This window comes from Mchenga conophoros, linkage group LG14 (assembly GCF_057382185.1).
Source record: "Mchenga conophoros isolate Kocher_MC1m ecotype Shallow Benthic linkage group LG14, M_conophoros_male_GT1.1, whole genome shotgun sequence".
Classification (NCBI taxonomy): Eukaryota; Metazoa; Chordata; class Actinopteri; order Cichliformes; family Cichlidae; genus Mchenga; species Mchenga conophoros.
The window spans coordinates 23,363,173-23,377,064 of NC_140539.1; the positions used below are offsets into that span (position 1 = coordinate 23,363,173).

The 13,892-nt window shown below is 41.7% G+C and overlaps 1 protein-coding gene across 6 annotated transcripts in view; it reads right to left on the reverse strand.

Annotated features, from left to right (window-relative positions):
- npas1 (neuronal PAS domain protein 1) overlaps positions 1-13,892 on the reverse strand; it is a 66,628-nt gene that overhangs the window by 31,047 nt on the left and 21,689 nt on the right. Inside the window, exon 1 of one of the 6 annotated variants that reach the window (XM_085243473.1) lies at positions 4,622-5,369. The exons of 4 other annotated variants lie outside the window; for them this stretch is intronic. The gene's annotated coding sequence lies outside the window, so the exon portion shown is untranslated. Of the gene's footprint in view, positions 1-4,621; positions 5,370-13,892 lie in introns of those variants that run through there. One more of the 6 variants, XM_085243467.1, reaches the window with a different exon arrangement.

Genomic DNA, 13,892 nt, shown 5'->3' on the forward strand with positions numbered 1-13,892 from the left:
GCATTCTGCTTCCGTATCGGAGCTCCGGCTCCGATTGACCTTGACGACTCTGGATGATTCCCAACCCAAGGTTCTCTCCAACTCTCAAGGGCCTTGGCGTCTGCAGCTACCCCTCCCTCACACACACACACCCATCCACCAATTTTGCCTCTCCCATCATCCTCACCACACATCCCTCTCCTATAACCTCTCCTTTGCTCCTCCCTGGCCCTTGGCTGGATCATTAATTATCTAATGGAATCAATATGGCCTTAGATTGGACCAGTGTGACCCCGCCCGCCCCCAGGTATCTCTGCGTTGATGAGGAGGAAGAAAAAGTGTTTGGAACGGGTGTAAAGGAATGATAATAACGGCACCGTGTGTTCGTGAGAGTGAAACACCATCGTACACAGCGTGGACTGGCCCTAAACTGAACGAATACAGAATAAAGAGATCAGCAATAAATAAATGATTGGAGAGGGAGAGGGGGTGGATGGGGAAGGCATGGGGGGATGGAGAGAGCATACGTAGAGGCAGATAGAGGCAAATCAGACAGTCAGAGAGAGAGGGAGAGTAGTAGTGAAATGATAGACAAATAAAGAAAAAGATGGAAAAAAAAGGAGAGAGAAAGAGATTTACTAATGTTCACCCTAATCAATATCTTTGTCTTTCTCCTCTTTTATTGCAGAAGGCTTTGGTGAGCGCTCTTTGATGTCCACTCCTAACCGGTGTGGAGATACACAGAATCCAATCCATGCCTGTCATAATTACCGTCTGACTTGGCCCCAAGTGTACACAAAAGGAGTGCTTGACTGCACCTGCACTGTATCAAATATGAAGCTGAAGCTACTATTACACAGAAAACCATATTTACAGCAAAAATGATGTATCCCCTGCAGATTGCTCTGCAGATTTATTTATTTTTTCATCATACGAACTGAATGCAATCCCTTTCTTAGTAATTCAATTAATGAAAAAGACCCGCCGTCTGCTGAGTCCGAAGGTCTACAGTCATATTGCTATAGAAGCAACCACATATACAAGATAATCCAAATAGTGCATGAAAGTATGTTATGTTTCAAATACTTCAGTCCTACAGTAGGAGAAAAACAAGTTCTAGGGTTAGGCTTCCCTGTTGGTAAAAGTAGTCTGCATATGGCAGGAATAATATTTCAGTTCCAATTTAATACACTAGATATTTAAATAGTGCACCAGAGCAACTACAAAGTATTAACAGGAGTACAAAACATTAAAACATGGATATGGCTGAGGGGAAAATGCAGTAAAAAAATTGCATTAAGTAAGTTAGTTAAAATGTTCCGTCCATCATTAAGTTAACCATCTTTGACCTTTATGATTTATATGCTTCAAACAGAAACCCCCGAGCACAAGGTTAAATAATAAATGCAGTCTATTCTGGGGTTAAATGCTCCAACATTAATGCTAGGGAAGGCTTGAGGTGAAAAGTGAGACTTCAAATACTTTTTCTAAAAAGAATGTCAGTGTGCTCACATGTAAGGGGAATACTGATAACATTCCCACATATTGCAGCGTTTCCTATTTTTTTCAAGCGCTCCCAAAATCTAAGCTAATAGTGAGCGAACACCAAAAGGGAGAGAGAAGGCAGAAACTTCTCCCTCTCGCTGTGGAAGAGTCAGCCAAGTGGATGCAGCTCTCTATACGGCTGAAGATGGTAAATCCACTCCCGCAGGCAGAGACCACATCAGCACTGACCTCCAAATAACCACAGGCCAGAGAACAGCACACAGGGTCACTCAATCTCTCCAACACACACACACAAACAGCAATGTGTGTGCTCAAACCAGGACTTGAAAGCACACTCTAGCTCTGCACACCAGCACAGAGAAGTCCACATGCTAATATAGACACATCAATTAGCATGGTGCAAATGTCAGAGTTCAGAGCACCGTTGAACAAGATGTGTAGGTGTCTGGCAGTACACTTGGGGGAACCAGGATACCCGCCGGGCTCATGCTATATTTCCACACAGATGCGTTTTTTTTTTTGTACATTTCCAGATATATTTTGCGTAAGTTCTACTTAAACTATAAAGTAGAGATTGTAAAGAAAAAGACACGAAAAAGTGAGGATTTACGCTCTGAAGCCCACACCTGATCTGGTATTCCATCTAGAGGGAAAGTGTCTGCAAACGTGGACATCCATACATTGTGTGCATATCACTAAATAACTGTGTCTGCGAGTGTTTGCGCACAAAAGAGTGGTGGATCCCTTCAGGCTGGTGTGTGAATGACAGCAGGGGTTATGTAAGGAGCCACAGCGGGGCCGGAGTGGACAGTCCGACCGGAGATCAGGTCAGCAGAGTGTGACACTAAACACATCTCTCTGACACTGCGCTGACACCCTCTGTCACAGACCCACACACTGTCTGTCAACGCTCTTCACACATACACTGGCACGCACGCACGACGGGAGCTGGAAGTGTGTGAGCGGCTGTCTGTCAACACGCCACACACTGACCACGTTGGTGTGTGTCTGTGTGTGGAAGAGAGCAACAGAGAGAGACAAAAATATCAAGAGAGGAATAGAAAGAGGAAGGGAGAGGCGAGGCGAGGTGTCTGTCTACCTGAGAACTTGTCAATGAGTCAAAAAAAGTGGCTGCCTGCCTCTGTCTACTAACCAAGATAAATTCCTAAAATGCCTACCTGCTGTTGCGCTTCTGAAATGAGCAATTTTATCCACTCGTGTGATCATCGTTTATGCAAAGCGAACAAAGAAAAACATCAGAAATGCACGCCAGCCCTGATCTTTGATGAGCTGAAAAAGAGGTGATCTCAGAGCAGCCTTTATCACATTTCCCTGTTTCTTTTTTCTGCAGTCTTCAAACAGGGCTCTTACCAACATTTCCACTTTCACACAGTAATCCGAGTCAGCTTCTGTCACACAGTTGCCCTTTGGCATAAACTGCAGCTCCCTGAATGCAAAAGCCGAAGAAGAAACCTGCATCTGGGACTAATAAAAAAGGCCCGAAGGTAGGTCAGGACCAAAGCGTCCCGCACACGCAAGAAGTGAAACGGATGGGGAAGCTTGGTGGCTCAGTGGGTCGGGGTATAAACTGTACCGTGCTCATGCAATGACTCGGCCTGACCCTGCTTCATGTCAGTGTTCTGATCCAGTCTTTACTCATCTAATGCCGATTTTTTAAAAGTGGGGGGAAAAACTGAAAAATTACACCAGTGTGGACGGTAACTTTTTTTTTTTCTAACTGCTGGTAACATTTTGACACCCGAGTGAGGAAGTCTGCACTGAACGTACTTATTTGGTTGGATTTTATCTGCAGCACCTGCAATCTCAGCAGGTGTGGCTGCAAATGATGCTTTAGGTGGCGTACGAGACGGAGCAGAATTTATAACAAACACATGCCACTGATTTCAGAGTGATGCTGAAGGAGAGTATACAAAATAAGCACTCAAGGCAAATATCCGCATATGGAGAAGTGCAGACTTACAAACTGAATCTGGCAGGAAATCAAACAAATCCCATTTTTGCACTTGCCCGTCGACGCACATACTCATAAATGCGCATTTTTCTATTCTGGTAATCTGACTTTTTCTTCCAGGGACAAGCCTCTGAGCACAATAACAGAAAAAAAAATTATGAAAAAAGAAAAAAAAAACAAAACGAAAACACTCTGTGATAGTTTGTTATTTACTTTACAGCAGCAGTGAACACCGTGCGTTTGTCACAGTCATTCTGCCAATTTGGACCACCTGCTGCAAACACCCTGAAGGCAGCGAATGTTACCAAGCCAGTAAACTGTGACCAATTCTGCCTCTGCAGGTGGAGACGGGCAGGCAGCCGTTCACTCTGTGCCTCCATATCTCAAATGGCACACACGCGCGCAAACACACTCAAGCACAGGAAATCTGCAAAGAGGTGCACTCAGCACAAAACATAAACATGCGTAATTATTCGGCTTATCTGAAAAAATGAAGATTGGAGTGAAAATGCCTGCCAGCTTAACTGAACTGATGAAGAAGTTTGTTGGGAAGCGGTATGCTTGATGTGTATTAATATTATTCATAATAAATGTTATAAAGTTAGACTTTAAAAAAAAAAAGCATATTTCTGTGTTTTTCTTTTCTCTAACTAAATAGATTTAAACAAGCTGACACAGTACAAACAGACTCCAGTAAAAAAGGTTGAAAGGATACGGTCAGTTTTACCAATGTGTCCTTTTTCTATCTTTGTAATAACAACCACACTGATGATGGACTAATTTAGCAATATAAATGAAATCAACTAAAACATTTATCGCCCATTCTAAACGAGACTGGCTACAAATGTTATCACCATGGCTACCAAGCTTATCTTTCATCTAAAGGGGTGGAAAAGTACTTTTGAAGTAGATTTAACAAAATACAATAAAAGTTTGATAAAATTTAATCTTGTACAAATCATTTAAAAATCATAGCAAACACCAAACAAACAGATCAAAATTCAGTCATTTTAAACCAAATTATTAAATAAAAGGAGACACAGTTATTCCTTCTAGTCACAGAACTTTACAATGTGATCAGTGTGTGTGTGTGTGTGTGTGTGTGTGTGGTCATGCATGTGTATTCATTCTGACTGTAAGTTGTTAGGTCCATTATCTACTCACCTGACGGGCATTTCCAACATTCAATCCACCGCTGTCGACCTGATCCACTTTGTCTCCTTCTTCTTCCTCCTTCTCTTCTTCGTCTTCTTCTTCTCCTCCTCCTCCCTTTTGGTGCCCCTGCTTTGCCCTGGCAGTGCCCCCTCCCTCCACACCTCCACCAGCACCCCGAGCTTAAACACGGCAGGCAAACACTGAGTGTGTGAGCCAAGGGGGCTGGGACAGGGGCAGCGGCAATCCCCTCACTTTCACAAAAGCCGTGGCCGTGCAGCCGGACACATCGTGGACTCCCGTTGCACGGAGAGTGTGTGTGTGTTTGTGAAAGAGGGAGAGAGCGAGAGCGCGAGAAGGAGAGGGAGAACGTGTGTCTGTGTGTGTTTGTGCGAAGTGGAGTGAGCTAGCTGATGTAGCTCTCCTCGGCTCTCAGACTCACTTCACTAACACTCTGCTCCGCTGCTTCTTTGAGATGGACTCGGATTAGGACACAGCCAGTGTGAGAATCTCTTTCTCTCTCTCTCACTCACTCTCTCTCCAGCCAGCATGCTCCCTCCCACCCTTCCTCTCTCCCGCTCACTCATTCATTCTCCTTGCTGAGCTTCTTTCTTTTCATTTCCTCTTGGGAAAGCCGTGCACACCAGTTGTCTCTGCCTTCAGCTGCTCCCTTTCTCTCCCTCCCTCTCTCTCTCTCTCTCTCTCTCTCTCTCTCAGTCACTAGTAAATATAAAAGGCATGCTTGTACAGCCCCTCGCCTCAGTCTCTCTCTGGCTGGCTCTCCCCCCCTAACTCGCTGTGTCTCATGCTTTCGTTTATCCCCACCTCCATGTGCCCCCCTCACTTTCTTTCTCACTGTCAAAGCTGCCTTTCAAATGCTGATTAGCAGCCAGAGTAAAAGAGGGAAAGAGAGACGGAAAGAGATGGAGAGAGGATGACTAAAACAAGTGGGAGATTCCATCACATCCAAACATATTGTAATGACTCCCCGTCCTGTACATACACAAACACACACACACACACACACATAAACTATCCTCAGCTGAACAATAAGTAGTACCCCAGAAATTGTAAGTAATTTTCTCCAATATTTCACTGTTTTACACTAAACTAAACATTTTTCTGATGTTTACTTTTGACGTGTTCAGCTTTCAATTTTTTCCATCTCTAAAATCACGGAAAACAAACAGCTTAGGTCCTAATCAATCAAAGCTGCCACAAGCGTGACATCACTATTTTTTAAGATAAGAGCTACCTTGGCTAAGGTTAGCGAAAGATCAAAGTTGTGTTTAAAAGTTTGACTTGTTAAAAGAAAGACACGCTTTCCTGATCCTGCTATTCATCATCTGTAACTATGTTATCTACTTTCGCTTTGTCTTTTAAGACATAAACCTCATATCCTTTACTTCACACTGTGATTAACTGAGGTTATTTTAGGCAAGTCACCTTCAGTGACTAGCAGAACCATAACACTGTTGTGGAGAAAAGCAAAAAAGGATGTTTTTTGGAAAGAATAGTTTTTATGCATGTTGGAATGATTACTTTTTTTGTTTTCTGATTAACAAGACTTTGGAGAACAATTAAAAAAAACCCAAAGAATTAATATTGTAATAGCATAGGGTTAAGGTTAGGCTCAGGGATGATGACTTAGACCTTACATTTTGTAAACCTCCATAAAGTTCACAAACTAATGCACAAATGAGCTGCTAAGTTCAAAGTATTTACCTTGAAAGCATACTGGAAAGCATAAACTACAGTGAGTACAAAAAAATAATTATTAGAATGTAATGTGTTAAATTTGTTTAGATCACAGTAATAAGGAAGGATTGGTCTGTGTTTCAGTTTGGTTTAGCTGTGGCCTGAGAGTGTGTGTAATTGTTTAGAGAGAAAGGAATTTATGGACACTGGGGTCTGGTGTCATAAATAAAAGGAGTCAGGAAGCTACAGTTGGGGGTTGCTGATGCTTGTACCTTTAATAAAAACTCCTAATTGTTATAACTTAGAAGTAGGTTCGCAGGAGACTCTCCACCTGATCTGTAAATGTAAGACAACAAGAGGCCAACGACCCAGTGGATGCAGAGTGGTGGTCTCAATATTTGTAATATGTTAACTCTGTTTTGTATGTGGTCTAAAGGAATTTGGTGTAGCTTGGGTGAGGTTACTTTTATGACCCCCAGGAAGTCACGTACGCAGACACACACACACACACACACAGCGCTTAAACTGTTACACTCACACATCCACACGCACACTCACTCACGTGCACTCACACATGCACACAGGTACGCACATACATTCACTCACGTGCACTCACATAGGCATACGCGTACGCGCACACACAGGCACTCACGTGCTCGTGCATACACACAGACACACAGAGTTTGCAGCACACCATGGGGGTTTTATGATGGGGTCGCTTCTATAAAGCTGGCTGTAACTAACAAAGGGGTGAAGATTTTGCAGAGGGACACCGGCCTCGTCTTCCCTTCTAGAAGATGCACGCTTAAATGAAGATGAATAAAGATGAATAAAGGTTTTGTGAAATGACTACTGAGTCCAGTGCCGTCTCTGGAAGCTTCGAGGAATAAAACAAACCGGGGTAAAACTGATTTTGCAACACTACATATTTAATCACATCTTACTCTACTAACACAGAGTAAGATGTCATTAAATATGTCTCTTGCAGGCACTCTTACTTGCAGAACTTCAGAAATATAAAAGTTTCTGGACCCTTTTAAACTCTAAAAGCTGTGATAATCACAAAAGAACCAATGATCATTTATTAATTTCACTCTAAAGTGTAAAAAAAAGTTTAAAAAAGCAAGATTTGAATTAGAATTATATTAGGAAGCTTATCCCAATATTACTTCACTACAAGACTATCGACTGCTTGTTTTTGGCATATCCCATTTAATAACAAAATCAGAATCAGAAAGGGGTTTATTGCCAAATGTTGAGCAGGTTTACAACATTAGGAAATTGCTGCGGTGCTTCAGTGCAAACATAGTGTCATAAATAGCACTTAAATAGACATGAAAAATAAAAGTAGGGATAAGAATCATCACCTGTCTGCAAAATGAATGATTAAATTAAAATAAACAAATAAAAAAGGCGGACTAATTGAACCATCTTGACGGGTTGCCAATCATGCCAAAAGTTTGGTCAAATTTTGAGGTAAACATGATCATTACAGGCATTGTGCAAAGGCAAATGAAGACGGAAGTAGGCCTATTTTAAAAGGGTATCAGTTATACTCTACCCTAATACCTCTAAAACCTTACTTTCTGTTATATATATAATGATGTAAGGTTGGATTTCCAAACTAAAGACAGACAAAATTTCAAATAAAGAGGTGAATGTATCTAATCCCCGGGCTTTCAACTTCTCTGAAAGGTTTTCAATGCTATTTTTTCTACTTTCGTGCTGAGGAGACATAAGCACATCACAGACCTCTTCTTTTCTTGTCTTTTGCTCGGTTGTGGACAGAGACAGGTGCAGACAAGAACAATGTGTAATTATGTCCGCTATAATTTTTGATCTCTTGCCTGCAATCATCCATAGAAAACACCAACAATCAAACAACTCCTTTTGAGCAAGCACTTGGCGACACTGGGAAGGAAAAACTCCCTTTTAACTCACGTTCTCAGGGATGTACTATTTACCAAACAGAAACATCCTGCTGTTATCTGACTGTTGCAAATCAGGCTTTGGCTCAACATAAATGTATAGCTCAAGACACAGTGTTACTATCTTTAGAGTTTGGATTTGGTAATTCAACACAGACAAAAGAGGGAAATGATGTTCAAAAACACTGGTTTCTGCAAAGCCTGACACTCAGATGAAGAGCTCGGAGCTAAACGAGTTTGTTTAAAATATGTTTTTACATTATTGTTTAAAGACGCAAACATAACAAACAAGGATATCGAGAGGTCAAGTTGAGCATTACAGCCCCCACTTTTAATGGACTGGGCTGTCATGAGTATAGTCCTCGTCTGTTCTCCAGAGTTGACCAATCACAGCTGCCATAGACATATAACTGATTTGAACAGATTCTCACAAAGATTTGAAATATTTAGCCAGTCAGCAAAAGCCTGCTGCCTTCTACTCTGAATTAAATAACACCTTTGATGACACATAGAATAGAAATACTTTTTTTTAAAAAGTACAATGTCCAAAAATTGCAACTGAGGGCACTTAGTTACATACAGCTACTGTCCATAGTCCATGCATGCTAAGACTAACAAATCTACACACAGAGAGAGACAAAAACACATTCAATCAAAGATGCAAACATATACCTGAACAAATAATCACACTCAGAGACTCACTCAAGCACTCTCTCTCCCACCAATCTCCCTCCCTCCCTCCTCCCCCGTCCCCTCTCCTCTATTCGTTCCCCTTGCCCTCAAACACTACTCAGAATATTGATACATCACCCCCTCCTCCTTCTTTTTTCTCTCTCTCTCTCCCTCTCCCTCTCCCTCCGTCTCTCTCCCTCCATCACTCACTTTCTCTACTGAATACTGATAGGCTGTCTACTCCGTGGTCTGAGTTTCAAATCTCTCCCTCCCTCCCGCTCCCTCTGTCGCTGCACCCGCTGCAAAAAACAGCAACATAAAAGAGGAAATAGCAGAAGTTAATGCACTGAGGTAGACATAAATTCAGTTAAGTACCATTTCAGATTATGTCAAGCTAAAAATGGGCTTAACATTGTGGAAAGGGGGGGGGTTTGACAGAGAGAGAGGAGGGAGGAGGAAAAGTGCTGCTTTGGTTGGCTGTCTCGCCAGCGGAAACTGGCCGAGTGGCTCGCAGCACAGTAGTGAACTGGCGGCCGGCGACAAAAGGGAAAAGACGTGTGAAAAGTTCAGGCAAATGAAGACGCATTCAGTGGTTTTTGTCTGACTCCCCCCACCGCCCCAACCTCATTGTTGGGCATGTCGACTGTGGTGCAGACAGGGTGGGGGGAAGAAGGGAGTGAATGAGGTCGTCAAAGAGTCCCAGAGAGCCCCCTCTACCTCACACACACACATGCAAACACAGACACACACTCACACACAACATCTTGAAACAGCTGAGAGCAAGAAAGCGCAAGAATTAGTAAAAGAAAGAAAAATGGCACATACTAAACTGTCCTGCTTTTCCTATGGATGGAAAGGTGGCAAGGCCTTTCAGACTATTGGTGTATCTACAACTCTGAGTGTGTGTAAGATTAAGTGTGTGTCTGCGCGGGAGAGAGCTGTGTGTGCCTAGTCTCTTTGGAGGAGGTTTTCTGTCTGCATTAGAAGTGCGGCGCGTCTGAGACGCTGGTAGAGGGAGTGTGTGATTTTGTCCTCCAAGTCTTCCCCAGGCGTCCTTGAAGGAGAGTTGAGGGGAATATCTGACTGTGTGTGTGTGTGTGTCTGTGTTTGTGACAGTGAGCCCTCACAGGCTGAGTTTAGCACCAGAGGCTTGCCTCGCAGAGCAGCATTACAGGTGTTCCCTGCACAAATCAGGGTGCTCCTGGAAATAAGATAAACCACAACCTGCAGCTGGAGAATTAACACGGCCTGCTGAATGAGAAATGTAATTAAATCAGGTGAATAAATAAGACTAAAAATGGGGGAAAAAATCCTTACTCAGTGTGTTTCTGTAAGTGTGGGCCTTCACATGCAAGTGGTATAGCGTGTAATGACTGTAGCAGTCAACAAGACAGTCACACCCATGTCTGACCTTGTTTCTCCGCCTGTCTACACATGCTATCGGCTGTGGTAAGTTCGATGTAGTGACAGTAAACTGCCCTTTCAGGAAAGCAGTGCAGACAGGTTAGTGATAAAGGAAATATCTTGTAAGGGGGGCTAAAAATATACCACATGCATTAAAAGACCAAGCTTTTTTAAAAATCACGAAAAACTGTTGTTTTTGCTGTGCGCAATAAAGCACCAGGAAGGTTGTGGAACTTGCATGAAACATTTTTGGTACTAAAAGATCCTAAGTGTAGCAAGAAACTATCCCCCATTATTATAGCAAAGTTCACACTGGCCGTACAAACACTGACAGCAGCCCATTCTTTCATTTTCATTACATCCTATACCTTAGGTGCACAGATGCAACTTGTGGAAGTTTAATGTGGAAGAAGTGGTGAAAAAATGGAGCTAAAAAACTAAAACTAAAAACTAGATAGAGCAAAACATGTCAAATTAACCGGCGTGTTAGCTGTAGTAGTACCAGCACCAACCAGTAACCAGGCCTCACATTTACAGGCGGCTGCTGCTGCTAGCACCCACTGTGGAGAAGTCCAGAAGGAGGGACAGCAGTCACAACAACAGAGTGAGGTAGAGAGAGAGAGGAAGGTGAAATTAACGTGTTAAGAAAATAGATGGAGGGATATAAACAAGGAGTAAAATGCATGGGTGCTTTCACTATGAGCCACTGCTAACAGATAAAGTGCAGCTTTTAACTGTCACATGCTGCAGTCCAGCTAAGAACTAACCTAACAACAGCAGCACCAACCAAGCAAAATGTCAATATCTCTCTCTTTCAAAATGTCCTGATCAAAAGTTTTAGACCATTTGAAAAATAACTGCAATAAATTGGATGCTCAAAAAAATGTTTTTTCTCACTCTCATTTCTTCTTGCTGCACGTTGAAGTTCTATTTGGAATCTCGTTAAGATCCAGTCATGCAAAATATGATTTTTCAAGTGGTCTTAAACTTTTGATCGGGACTGTAAACATGTAATGCCAAAGGCCTGCTCGGTTTAACAAGTGGCAATCTAAGTTACTGTTGCCTTCCCTTCAGCTTGAAACATTCTGGCTTCACATTGATGTCGGAGGTCTTTGTCCTGTGATCTTGGACATCAACGAGGCACTTTCAGCTGGAGAACTGCTGCTCATTGGATATTTTCTCTTTTTCAGACCGTTCCCTATCAACCTTAGAGACTGTTGTGCAGGAAAAGTCCCAGTATATCATCAGTTTCTGAAATACTCAGACCTGCCCATCTGACCCCAACAACCACAGTATCATGACACAGTGTGTAATAGGCACGCTGGTCCACTGTGTCCATTTGACACTTTACCAGTTTCAGTATGTAGCAGTAAGCTGCTGAGATATTTTATTTCAGGCCAATATGAAAATAATCACGGGAAAGCGCTTAAACGGACATTACTGACACATTTACATGTAAATCCATATTAGCTGCCTAGCTTTATCATTTCTGGAATGTACTTCTTACCTTCCTTGCTCACTAGAGACTTCTTCCCTTTAAATATATTCTCTCCTCCTGCTGTAACTTCTGCATGCATGTCCATTTCACGTTTTGGAGAGACAAAGCGTGAAATAGACACAATGGACTGGCGTGTCTATTACACGCTTTGCTCTGAAGTGTCACAGAAAGCCACTATTCTTCCCTATTCTGATACTCAGTGACTGTATTGAGCTCCTGCCATGTGATTGGCTGATTAGACATTTGAGTTAACAAACAGTTGAACAAGTGTACCTAATGAAGTGACTGGTGAGTATATTTTCTGTTGCCACATTTTTTACCTGCAAAGGTAACTCTAACTACTAAATAAGTTTGTTTATTTTAACTAGTGGGAGGAGTAAACTTATAATTAAGTACACTATATTCACATTTACTTATTGCTTATTCCTTATTTGAAGCAGGAAAGGAAGGAAAGTGAGGCTACAGAAAAGACTAAAAGCATAAACGCTCGTTCTTAACCCAAAATCTGACTTGGCGTAAAAACTCTGACATGAGATGCAGCTGAAATTTATTGGGAAATAAAAAAACATCTTCTGTTCGGGGATCATAGGTGACGACTATTTACTTTACTTTACAAAAAGAGAACTTATGGCTGCTATTTAAGCTTAGGTCACAAACAATGGGAAGAAAACCTGTGGCGGTTTTATGTTAAAGACAGATGAGATTTATAACGTGTCCCCTGACCTAACACACCCTACTTTCTGTTTCCGTAGAAAGTAAACACAGCGAAACTGGCAGCAAAAACACACTGCGTCTGTGCGCTGAATGAAAATGAAGCTGTTCTGCTGAAAACTTCCAAAAATAAACCAACCATATAAACAATGAATTTCAACATACCGTATCTAAATGTGCAGACAATGACTAATTGTGTGATCTTTAATGATTAATCAACAAAATGCACCAGATAAATAATCTTAGATTTTTTGGATAATAGTCACCTTCTGCTACTGATCATAACTGTTAAAGCAAAATTATAACATTCCAAGTCTTGTTCTAAGTAATTAAGAGGTAGTTTCTTCATGACATTCAAGTAGCAACTGTTAAAGTGGAAGTCCTACAATTGAGCACATAAACAACAGTTTACTGGTGTTTATTAGACCAAAATGACACCATTAGGTTGCATTTTTCCCCTTCCCTATACAGCAGCGCACAAAAGGCATAAAAGGGTGTTTGAAGATAACTGCCACAGAGTAGATAATATTCCAAATCTATCAGACAATAATTCTTTGAGGGCATGTGGCCATTAAGGAGCCATTTCTCCTTTTTGTTGAATATGCTCCTCCATATTTCATTGAGTTGCATATCTGCCTCTCACACTGTCTGCCTGCATCGCTATTCTCTATTCAACAGTGACCCATTGCTCCCTGCCATACAATCCTTCACCTTTCTGGGCTTAAAAGTAATTACCACTTTAATTTGCTGTCCGCTTTTGTGCATGCCTGAGTGTATCTGTAACTGACTGGAGTGCCTACTGTGTGTATTAATGTGTGCGTGAGGGGGGTACATGTATGCATACAAGAGATAATAAAGGGCGCGTATTCACATAAATGTGAGTAGAGGTGAAAGAATTAGTCAATAATTGATTAAACGAACTGACAACACTCGATAATTAATTGTTTGTTTCTCAACCATAAATAAAGCCACTGTCTTCCATTTTTGCATCTTAATTGTGATGATTTGCTGCTTCGGTATTTCACAAACAAGCGTAAGACATTGCGACTGATTCAAACAATTAAATGAAGCCCCCAAAAGGTGTGCACATCTTTATGTTTTCTGAGTAAAAGCATTAATGTTTTGCATGCATACGTGTATAAGTGGTTTGCACAGATCCGTGATTGGTGAGTACCTCTGCAGCTATTATTTGCCTTGATAAAATCAAAATATGTATTCACATGCATGACTGTGAATAGCTGTGATTTTCTTAAATATAGAAGTGTAACAAAGTGCTATTGACGTGTGTGTGTTTTTTTAAATATATGAGTGCTGGTGTGTGTGCGTGTTTATGGTTAGCCTCCCATTGGCCCAATTACTCCACAAGCAAAAC